General features: G+C 39.1%; 1 non-coding gene across 1 annotated transcript; it reads left to right on the forward strand.

Annotated features, from left to right (window-relative positions):
* Positions 1 to 10,554: 10,554 nt before the first annotated feature.
* LOC129512275 (U6 spliceosomal RNA) lies at positions 10,555 to 10,662 on the forward strand. The gene has a single exon (XR_008665012.1). It is a non-coding gene; the product is annotated as a U6 spliceosomal RNA (small nuclear RNA).
* The last annotated feature ends 1,885 nt before the right edge of the window (positions 10,663 to 12,547 follow it).

Consider the following 12,547-nt stretch of genomic DNA (forward strand, 5'->3'; position numbering starts at 1 on the left):
AGTCGCAGCCCACTCCATCCTGGCCGCCAACTCTGCTTTTCTTTTTTTCTCTTAAGTATATTTTGACCTCTAACATGCCATATGATTTGCATATTCAACCCATTGAATGTTTGCTAAACATCCGCACGGGCCCCAAACCAGAGCCAGAATCTTGGTATTCTCCTTGATGGCTTTAGTACCTGTTATCCAATGAGTGCCCCCAAAATCTTGAATTCGAATGACTGCTGCTCAAAGGAGGCTTCTGGTCCTCACCATTGACACACATCTCATCTTGCCACCTGGAGGGCCTCTAAGACTGGAAGGGGAAAAAAAAAATCACTGAACAGTTGATTTGCTGTCTGGACATGTCCTACTTAATTCTTAGAGAATTATTTTTCACTCTCTTTGTCCTTCTGTCCAGTGTTTGCTCTTTGCACTTTCATCTCAACTCTCCTTGGTCTTTATTACATGCTTTTTGCATTATTGTAAATTATGCCAATAAAGAGAAGGAAAGTGAGCCAAATGCTATGCTAGCATATCTGAGCTTGCAATGGGCTTTTTCTACTCAGGAGTGTGGGAGTGTCCTCCCAATTATAACATTGCCCTGGTGGCTTCCTCTTTAGGTGAAAATGACTATGTGGAATGCCAAAGACAATTGACTAACTTGAAAAGAAATGAAATGGTCAATTTATGTGAAAGCCTCAATGAAAAGTAGTTAGGTACAACAAGTCAGGTGAATAGCAGTAACCTTGCCTCTCTGAATCCAAAGGAGTTATTACAGAACTTCCTTCAGAAAAGGAAATGTTTTTGTTCTCTTTTTAAGGTATAATTTCTTTTTTAAAAAATATTTTATTTATTTATTCATGAGAGACACAGAGAGAGGCAGAGACACAGGCAGAGGGAGAAGCAGGCTCCCTAGGGGAAGCCTGATGCGGGATTCAATCCCAGGACCCTGGGATCATTCCTTGAGCCAAAAGCAGGCGCTCAACTGCTGAGCCACCCAGGCATCCCAACGTATAATTTCTTTTTAAGGTAAATCTTTTTAAAGATTTATTTATTTATTTATTTATTTATTTATTTATTTATTTATTTGAGAGAGAGAGAGAGCAAGCAGGGGGAGAGTCAGGGGGAGAAGGAGAGGGAAAATCTCAAGCCGACTGTGCTGAGCACAGAGCCCCAGGCGAAGCTCGATCTCCTGACCCTGAGATTGCAACCTGAGCAGAACCAAGAATCAGATGTTCAACCTACTGAGCCACCCAGATGCCCCAGAAAATGAAACATTTTCAATTCAAAATGTAACCTCTCTGCTCCTTCTAGAAATGACACTGTAGGGATGCCTGGGTGGCTTAGTGGTTTGGCACCTGCCTTCAGCCCAGGGCATGATCCTGGAGTCCTGGGATCGAGTCCCACGTTGGGCTCCCTGAGTGGAGCCTGCTTCTCCCTCTGCCTGTGTCTCTGACTCTCTCTCTCTCTGTCTCTCATGAATAAGTAAATAAAAATCTTAAAAAAGAAAGAAAGAAGAAGAAAGAAAGAAAGAAAGAAAGAAAGAAAGAAAGAAAGGAAAGAAAGAAGAAAGAAAGAAAGAAAGAAAGAAAGAAAGAAAGAAAGAAAGAAAGAAAGAAAGAAAGAAGAAAGGACACTGTGATTGCAATCATCTCAAGTCCACTGGAGTTCCAGAGCTGTGCATGCTGGTCTCTGAGGCTAAGACCATACCAGTAGCAGGGTAGGTCCTCACAAACATTTCCAAATGAGTCAAATCATTGTACTTTAAACCTTAAATATACAAAAATTAGATCTTAAATTTATTATGACAATGGGAGATACAAAATGGATGAACCTAATAAATAGGAATGAAAGGAAATCAGGACCAAGACATTTCCTACCACCTCATGTAAGGGCTCCTGATGCTCCTTCTTAGAAAGGAAATTGGAAACTAATGCAGATCCATACTGCACATCACTTTTAATTTGATTAATATACTATTTTCCTTTTCAATTTTTACATTTTTAGAAAACAGTAAATATTTCTTGCTTATGCCACAATGTCAGAGAAAGAACATTTTACTCACTCTGGGTTTAGAGAATTGAGATAATTCAGATATATTGTTTCCAATGATACTTGGTCTGGCTTCCACAGAAATTAAGTTTGAAATATTAAGAAAGTTTTACTCTCTAAAACTAATTTTAAGTACATATTTTGTGGTATGCACTTAATATATTTAATGTTCTTCTAGGTTAGAATACAGATTTAATTTTATGAAAAATAATGGAATCACTTTGAAGAGATAAGTATGCCTTAGGCCAACTAACAGGTACATATAACAAAGTATGTAGTGAATAGTCTCCTATATCAGAGGGGTGCCTGAGTGGCTCAGTTTGTTAAATGTCTGCTTTTGGTTCAGGTAGTGATCCCAGGGTCCTGGGATTGAGCCTCAGGTCAGGTTCAGAGGAGAGTGTGCTTCTCCCTCGCCCTCTGCCCAACCTCCCCCCTGCTCTTGCTCTCTGTCACTTGCTCTCACTCTAGAATAAATAGTCTCCTATACTAGAAATAATGATGATAATAATAATAGTACTCTCCTACTGTATTATAATAGTGTGTGTCCAATAAAATAGGCAAAGACTAAAAATGTGCAAAAAGGGATTCAATGATGAAGGGCAGTCAGTATGGCATCATCAACATACATGACTAACATATGTGCAATCACTGGCCCTGAAAATGAAATTTCACATTGCAGTGAGGTTTCCTAAGAATTCTATTGAGGATGTAAAATATTCCCTTCTCTGGAATAATTGACCAAAAACTAGACTTGATTGTTTATCAGTGCTTATTACTGTTAACATTCCTTTGATGGTTCCACATAAATTTTATACCCATACTGATATTTCTGAGTTGTTCTTCCATTTTATAATTGTGAATATCTTTTCTATTCTAGAGTTAGTTGAGAAAAAATGTGATACACATACGAATGCCTGAGTGGCAAAAAACAACAACAACAACAACATAGTAATAGTGAATGTGCATGATTCTGAGGGTCCCTATGTGGGTACATTTTTATAGCTTCACAAACATCAATTTCTTTATTTTTTCATATATGCGATTAGAGTAATGCTATCTCCTTCTTAGAGAGCTGCTGTCAGGATTGATTGTGAAAATGTATGGTTAAGTTCCCAGCGCAGGTCTGCCCAGAGCACACACTAAATAAATATTAACTGTCCTTCCTACATAGTCACTGGAAGTCCCTGGCAGCCTCAAAATTCTCTGTATCACATCATGTAATGCCTAATGACCACTGATATTGCTCAATAACACTTGAGTCTTACCTGAATCCCAAGGAATCCTAAGAATAATATTTAGACTTGGCATCACTTCACTTATGTAAAGTATGCCATTCAGAACTGAAGGAAATATAACTCCTTCCCACATACAAGTAAGAAATGAAATTCTTTGCCTTTATGTATTCAAGGGACTCAAATATTTTAATGATTCAAAATTAACTTGTGACCTTATTTCTCTATTTCTAATTAGGCACTTATGAAAATAATCAGCAAGACATGAAAATAATGAGGTTGAGGAGTGAGTGACAAAGCACCAGTTTTTACTGTGTACTCAACCCATCATTTTCCTTTGGATCTTTTTTTTTTCCTTTGAATCTATATAGGTACACTGGACATCCAGAATCACTAACTCCAATTGCATATGCAAATAAGAAATCAGTTTCAGTTCTACTAGACTTAATTTCAAGCCTACTCAGGTTTAAATTCAGGCCTATCCAGGTTTGAGTTTTAGATTAAATTCACACCTACGTGGACTCATTTCCAATGACTCAAAAATGTGGACGCAGTTACCATGCTCAGGAGTTAACAGTTCAATTATCCAGGAACTCTGTGTCATCCTTGAATTCAAAGGTTAGCAGAAAGGCCTTCCAACAACAATTTAGTAGAAAAACACACACTGTGGCCACCAAAGCAGCTGCTTGTGCAAAATTACACTGGCCTGCATGTACACCGTTTTCCCAGATGTTCGTGTTTAGTTGTTACATCACAGGTATGAGCCAGATGATCCAGGCTTATAAACTGGAGCCGGATGAATCACTGAAACTGAATGGATTCAGATGCCTTTTTAGTAATACTTAGAGTGGGGTATGACAGTCCCCACAATGCTAAGAAGAAGAAGGAAACAGGGAAGTGAAATGTCCATGTGCCAGTTCTAAGAAATAATGTCTCCAATTTCCTAATTACACACACACACACACACACACACACACACACACAGTCTTTTCTATTCCAAGGCCTACATTTACAGAAGAGTATGAGGTCCTAACACATGCACTGACTTAATAATAAAAAAAAAGTCAGTACCATATCCAAGAAAAGAATTCTAACCTGATTTACAACTTGGTATCTTCCCATTCAGTTTAATAATCCTGGTAGCTTGATGAGCCCATCAGGTTAATGTACCTTGGATGTTTCTTGGTATCTATCTGGGATTGACTGGAAGTTTTCCCTGTGAATGTCTGGCCTAAATAAAGATACTGTATGAATAGAACATAATCACAGATGTTGCTAAGACATAACAAGCTTCCATACTATTGGATTACCATTGTGAAATATTATATTTTTGTCAAGGACAGTGAGATTTCGGAGGAAAGAAATAGCTAGGGACAGAAGAGAAAGTGAAATGATTTTTTCTGATCCCAAAGAATGCAGGCACAACGTGATCTACCCTCCTACCTGCAGAGAAGAAAGAACTGCGGAAAGTTATTGTTGATTTGCCGTGAAAATACCGGCTCACTGAGAAGCTGAAATCAAATCTAGTTAAACCCAAGAAACTGTATTTTGCAACACACACACACACACACACACACACACACACACACACACACACAAGCATATGCGCCTGCACATACCCCCTCTAGTTCAGCCATGGCCTGAGTTCTCAGCGGGAAAACCAGGCAGGGCCTTTACTGACACCAGCACCTGCTGCCTCCCCTGCCCTGTTGTCAGGACTCCCACAACCTTGCCTGCCCCCGCTTAGGGAAAACAGCTGCAGAAGAGAAGTTTTCAGTGACTGAGAAATAATGGTCTCCTCCAAGTCTAAAGCGTAGGAACAAAGGTCAGCTGCGATAAGAATCTCCATAGTTGTTGATAGGGAGGAAATAAAATCAGAAAAGAAATCTCCATTCCCCCCCCCCCCCCCCGTTCTCTGTTTACTCACTTAATGATGTCCTTACTATTCCCAGACTTCAGTACCCAGCTATTGACAAGTGGAAAATTTTGTCATTATCTAGAAGAATGAAGTAAGGCAGTCATGCTCCCATTCCTACATGACTCTCTACTTTTATATATGGTCTCTGTTATGAATTGTTCTTAAGTGCATAATACACATTCATAAATGCAAGTCTGTATATTTATGTGTTTTGTCTCGCTCTTTGTATCTTTGCAAAAGACAGTAAGGGAACCGGAAATGATCCCCTGGGGTGGGCAGGGACTGTACCATGTGCTTTTCATAGTTTTTTCTCCTGGTATATCTCCTCCTCCTCCCCCTCCTCCTCTTGTTCCTTCTCTTCTTTGGCTTCTCCTCTTCCTCCTTCCTTGTCCTGCCGCCTCTCCCCCTTCCTTCTCCCTAATGGATCTTTCCTCTCACATGCACAGGTACACACATGCACATGCGCACACATACACCTCAATTTGAAGCCATGCGTAGAGAATTCAGTGATGATTTGGTGACAGTATAGCTATATCTAGCTCACTCTGTCTTCTGTTTCTCTCTCTCTCCAGTGCTGTAACTTTTCTGCACCTAAACAAGGAGGCATGCTTCCTTTTCTTTATAACCGCCTCCAGGTCTCTTTGGCCCCAGGCTTTTATTGCATTTCAATTGGTCAAGAAGCCTCTGATTACTCTCAACTTCTCCCCATCGTGACCATTCTTGCCAAGGTCCTAGAAAGGTAATACAATAAGATTTTGGCTTGTAACAGTACCAAGGAAAACCTAGAAGTTAGCCATCAAAGGGAAAAAAAGGATATGCCCATTCATCTAAAAGTAGTGGCCAAGCTGTGTTCATAAGAACACATTATTTGGCTTATGTTTAAATCATTTGTAACAACTGAGGTGGCTCACTGCCTAAGTCATATTTATATGGTGAAGACCAGCAAAGCATATGAAATATTTTGGCTCACTCACCCTGTGTATATTCAACTCAAGGTAAGAGGTAGTTTACTCTTCAGAAATGCCTGTGGTGCAATCTAGCTTTCACTGTTTAAGAACCAGTTCTTATAAACCTGTTTTTAAGACCTGTTGTTTAATTCAGAGACATCAAACACAGTTGTAAAACCAGTTCCTCTATTAGACTGTACCAAGAAGAGCCCTACTTCTATAAATCTTTTCATTATATTATGTAGCTGTCTCTGTTCAGCAGACCTACAGTCTTCTCCTAGTACCTGGGTTCCCCCTTTTATAATGAAATTGCTCCCATTTCAACAACTGATGACTTGGGTTGATAAAGATGCTTTATCATAATTTGTTAATTTAAAGGCATAATCATGGGGGTGCATGGGTGGCTCAGTCAGCTAAGCTTCTGCCTTTGGCCCAGGTCATGGTCCTGAGGTTGTGGGATAGAGCCCTGTTTCAGGTTCCCTGCTCTCCCTCTGCCCCTCCACCCATTTGTACTCTCTGTCTCCCTCTCTCTCAAATAAATCAATAAAATCCTTTAAAAAAATAAATAAAGGCATACTTATGTTTTCCACCAACATCTCAGTGTGCTTCTGTCCTGAAATGTGCTGTAGTCTGAGAAGTGGGAATCTGTTTCATCAGGCATTGGTGAACCTTGATTCAAAAGGCTGTGGTTGAAATAATACCTATTTAAAGGTGTATCTCCTAATGTTGATCCATATAGATTTTTTTTTCAAAAATGTTTAAAATGTCATGGTAAATTAAAAAAAAATGTCATGGTAAATTACCATACATACAGGATATGCCCCTAAAGTATTGGGCATAGAGAATAAAGTCTGTAAACAAATTAATCTTGTCTATTGAAGTCACCTGAAAACAAACATAGGACTATCCACAAGAGATTGAGCAAGAGATTGCAATGAATTTGCATTGTTAAGGAAAACTCACTTTATTTCTTTACTACTGACTAAAGAGTTAGTTGTTTTTTGAGAAGTTGACCAAAAATATCTAAAATTCAGGGCTGTTGGTTAAGTCTCTGCCTTTGCCTCAGGTCATGATCCTAGGGTCCTGGGAACCAGCCTAAGTTAGGCTCCCTGCTCAGCAGGGAGTGTTTCTCTTCCTCTGCCCCTCCTCCCACTTGTACTCTCTCTCAAATAAATAAATAAAATCTTTAAAGAAACTAACTAAAATTTTGAAATTTTCAATCAAGTCTAAAAACACTTTTAAAATATAAAATAAGAAGTTGGCTTTGAGCAAAATAAAACCATTATCCTCACATCTCTTGGTTCATTGTCCTTCTGGCAGGCACTGCACTTGACAGAGGCAAGGTAAAGCACATTTTTTATTCTGCATAGTTAATATACAAAATATCCTTACTTCCCTCGAGAAACAGTATGATACCTAAAACACTTTGATGGACACTGAGTCTTAAACCTTTATATGACGCTACACAAACTGATTGAATAGAAGTGAACATACTTCTTTTACTTTTCAATTTTTCAATACACTAAGAGTATACCACAGCATTGATAACGTGAAGACAAATATTTGGATTATTTTTAAATTCAAAATTCTTCTGGCTATTTTTCAGTGAAGGGCCTTAAAGGTGAGAGGTAATCAGGTTACCATCAAAGGAAATGCATCTGTTACATTCTTGCTGTCTTCCCGCCCCCTGAGTGAATCAAGCCAAATGTCTGCTTTCCCTTTATGTGCTTCCAAACAGCGGCGGAAAACAGAAAAGTCATTAAGATTTGGGACATGAGAAATTCACAGTACCTCACCACTCCTGAGACCTAAATGCTTTGAGGAGAACAATTAGGTTTTCTTCATTTTCTCTCCCATTTTTTTTTCAAACTTGCTCTGCTCTCCTAAGGAATAATAGTTTATTTACCTCCTTCCCAAACCACTCTTTTCTTCTTAAAAAAAGAAGAAGAAGAAGAAGAAGAAGAAGAAGAAGAAGAAGAAGAAGAAGAAGGAAAGAAACCATCAAACCATCAACAAGAACTCTCTCACCTACACCAGATCAAGCATTTATTTGCTTCCATACCATCTCTTTCTCTTCTCCTACTGAGGAGGGCCTTGATTGCTATCTAAATTTTATTCTTCCATCTGAGCTTCAAATGTCATTCTCTTGGGTCTTGTCAGGAATGTCAGCATACTGATCATTCCCTTGCTCTTTGCTATTCAGCCTCTCCCTCCCTGCAGGTGCACATACACCCTTCCTGCATAGTCTTCCTCCCTATGGCTTAGGCTGCACATTCTTAGCCTCCCTGGAAAGATCGTCTCACCTGTCCACCCTCTCCTTGCTGACCTGTTGACTGATATTCTTCACCATCTGCTCTCTTACTTCGTATATTCTCCATGAGCATTTGCACCCTCTCCCTTGATGTTCAATTCTGACAATACTTGCGACCTATAAATACTTGTGACCAGGCCTAAATTCTCTACTAAATTTCAGGTTCATATTTACTGCTAAGTGGAAGGCAGTGCCTCCTAGATATCTCACAAGTGTTAAAAATAAGACAATAGACCCCAAACGGAGTCGCTTATGCTAAGCCCCCTGTCACCAAACCAAGACTTAATTTCATTATAGTTTCAGCTCTCCCAGAAATGGAATATTAAACCAGTTGATCAGGAATAATCTCACCAACACTAATTAAGTAATCTACCAGAGAAACCCCTGTCATCTCCCAAAGAAAAGTAACCTTGCCATAACCTTGCACATGCTGATATGCCTCTTCTCCATCTTTCTTGTTCCAGCTTCCTTCTGCCCATATAAGTCTTCCTTTTTATACAATTCCTCGGACCTTCTTTCTGTATTCTAGATTAGATGATACGTGATTTCAATTGATTTTTGCTCATATAAACTCTTAAAATATTTCCTATGCCTCAGTTTACCTTTCAACCCAGGTAACTCAATATTTTAGAATAAAATTTATTGATCTGTTTTTCCCACCAGCCCAATGTGACCTTTTCCTCTAGCTCTTATTTCATTAAATGTAAAACCATCAATTTGACTAGTCAAGAAATTTGGGCATTAAACTTGCTCTCTCACTCTCCATTCATCCTCCATGGAATCAAACTCCATGCCCCCTCCCTGGGACTCCAAGATGTCACTGAAATCCATCCCCATCTCTCCACCCCTGCTACATCCACCCTTGGTTGTTGAACTATCACCTGTAGCTTAGACACTGCAGTGGCTTCCCTGCCTCCTCTTTCTCCATGTCTTTGATCTACTCTTTATTCTGTGGCCATAGTCACCTCTCCACTCAAACTCTGGGCTGCATCTAACTATTTCACTTCCAAGCCAGTTTGCCCTCCATCACTTCTTGTACAGGCTAATATACTTCTTCTCCACCTTTGCCTTTTTAACTCCCATGTATTGGTTAGGCTTTGGCTTAGATGTCATTTTCTTTGTAAAACCTCCCTTCACACCAGAATTCTGGAAACTGCCCTTCTAATGGACTCCCACAGTATCCTACTGAATGAAATCTCCTACTCAGTTGCCTGTGTCCAATTCTGAACTTCATAATTTCTGCCTCTTTTGTTCACTGTTGCGGTTCTGAATCTAGCATACAGTACCTGGCATAGGCAAAATATTCTAAATAATTATTAAATAAATTCACGAACTCATAAATGCATGGTTTTAGGACTAGTTGAATTCTAAATGGAATAAACTGGGCCTAGGGAGGGAAATCAAATGCTCAGTAAGACAGTGAATGAGGGCAAAATATTCTGTAAATTATTCTTAATGTCTGTTTTCTATCACATATTCTTTAAAAATGTATTTATAAACTTATGATTTTTACAGGTTTGCAGCAGATTTCTTTAATTCCCATTCTTCACTCCTCCTTGTATCTATGCCGTTAATCAAGTAATTTTACAAAGGTCACTAACTGTGGGCCAGACACATTTCTTACTTCAGCTCTGGTCCACAGGTAGATGTGAAAGTGACACAGTGTTGGTCTGAGTCTCAGACTCAAGAGGCGTTGCATGTTTCTGCTGGTCCTTTTGTGCCTCAGCCATCACCATGAGAAGAAAATGGCTGTGCCCACCTACTGATTCCAGAAGGAGAATAGGAGACCCATGGAACAGAACAACCCCAGCCAAGACACTTCAGCTGAATCCAGCGTAGGACAGCTGACCTCAACTGACCTCTACCCTTGGTTGTTATATAAATGCTTATTGTTTTAAGTTGCTATGTTTTAGGATAGTTTTTTATTACCAATTTTTTTGTGATGGCAATAACTGCCTGGTATATCTGTCACTCGAATGTTTGGGTATAGCTATTCCAGAGAATGGTTATGATATGTACTTGATATTGCTCATTAAAAAATAATAGTTTTGGAAAAATATCTACAGTACCTATATCTAACTAAAGACTTGAATCCAAAATACATAAAGAACTGTGCTTGCTTTGAAAGTACATATACTAAAATTGGAAGAATACAGAGTAGCTTAGCATGTCCCCTGCACAAGGATGAATGCAGATTTGCAAAATGCATAAAGAATTCATAAGAAAAAATACAAACAACCCAATTTAAAATGACCAAAAAAATAAAACCCCACACTTGAACAAATACTTCACAAAAATGTATGCAAAATAGCCAATAAGCACATAGAAAACTATTCCACATCATTAGCAATCAAATGCAAATTCAAACCACAATGAGATATCATTTCACATACATTAGTGGGGTTCTTATCAAAAAACCTGACAGAACAAATGTTAATGAGTATCAGAAGCAACCAGAAGTCTCATTTATTGCTGGCAGGAGTATAGAAATGTCCAACTACCACAACTGGAAAACTCCTTTGCAATTTCTCATAAAGTTAAATTTGCCCCATGACACTGAAATTTCACTTCCAGGTGTCACATCAGTAGAGTAGTATAGAATTTATGCAAAGTAAATATATGTTTACAAAAGGACTTAGAGAAGAGTGTTCCTAGTAGCCTTATTCATAATTGCCTCAAATTGGAAATGACCCAAATAACCATCAACAGGTAAATGAATAAAGACACTGTGGTAAAGTCATACAGTGGAATGCTTCTTAGTAAAAAGGAATGAATTACTGACACACACAATTTAGATCAACTTCAAAAACATTATATCAACCCCCCCACCCCCGACCAAGAAGGCACAAATTTTGTGATGCAATTTGTATGAATTTCAATAAAAGGAAAACAAATCTATGTGTTAGAAACCTGTGTTCTGTTCTGTTTTGTTTTGTTTTGTTTTGTTTTTAGTGGAAATAGTGTAGAACTGACTAGAAAGAAGTTTGAGTGTTTTCTGGGGTTTTGGAAATACTTTCTATTTCCTCAGATGGTGGTTAAACAGGTATATACAATTGACAAAACTCTTCAGAATGAACACTTAAAATCTATGTATCATGTGTAAATTATACAGCTACATCCATAAAAGATTGTTCTGGCCAAAGGGGATGGGGAGAATGTATACACAGGTGAGAAAGAGACACAGAGAATAGAAGAGAAATAATCAAAACTTATGACTACACTTCAGGAGGGCAGTTGTAGTGTTTTGTGACCGTTTGATAACGGATGATAAGGGATGGTGCTCTCCGTATCCACAATTTAATAACAAAAAGAAATGGTACTTTCTATGGGAGATGTGGTATTTGTGAATGAATGGCTGCTACATATGTTCTGAGGTAGTTGCTCTCCTGAAGACCCATGCTGCAGTAAGAACACTGAAACCACCGAGAGCACAGGAGACTACAAATTTTGCACAGCAAGACATTGCTGTACAAGATATCACAAGGTAAGTAGACACTTGAGGCAGATGTGGTGCTTTCCTAACAGTGCACACATAGAACTCTCGAGACTTCAGGTTTGCTTGAATGGAATGGCTTTCACCTGGGCTCTGCACCTGGTGGAATTTCAGACCGGGGCAGCTGTAGCTACTTACTTGGCACAGGTATTTTTATTCGGTACTGTCTTTGGTGCTAGTGTAGGGAAGGGAGGAAACCTTTGCCCTCTACCCACCTAGGTTCTCCAGCTAGAACCTGAAAACAAACTGACAAAAGACATATGAACAAGAGAAAAACAGAATTTATTAATATGAACAGTATGTATATGGGTGGGAGAAACTCAGTGATGGGCGACTGAAAGGGGTGGTGCTGACGTGGACTTACATGGCATCTTAACAAAGAATGACAAATTTGTAGGTAAGTGACAAGACAAAGGGAAAGGGGTTGTTAGGTTTCTAGGGGCTGCAGACTATGAGAGGGTGACTATATGGGAGAAACTAATGGAAAAGGAGGGCCCTCTTAGCAAGGTTTGTTTGTGCAGGTCCACTTTGGGGCCAAACTTTCCATCCTCTAAATGGCCATAGAGCTTCCCTGGGAAAAGGGGATTTGGAGCAGTTTTCATTTTCAGAAGC

Source organism: Nyctereutes procyonoides, unplaced genomic scaffold (genome assembly GCF_905146905.1).
Source record: "Nyctereutes procyonoides isolate TBG_1078 unplaced genomic scaffold, NYPRO_anot_genome, whole genome shotgun sequence".
Taxonomy (NCBI): Eukaryota; Metazoa; Chordata; class Mammalia; order Carnivora; family Canidae; genus Nyctereutes; species Nyctereutes procyonoides.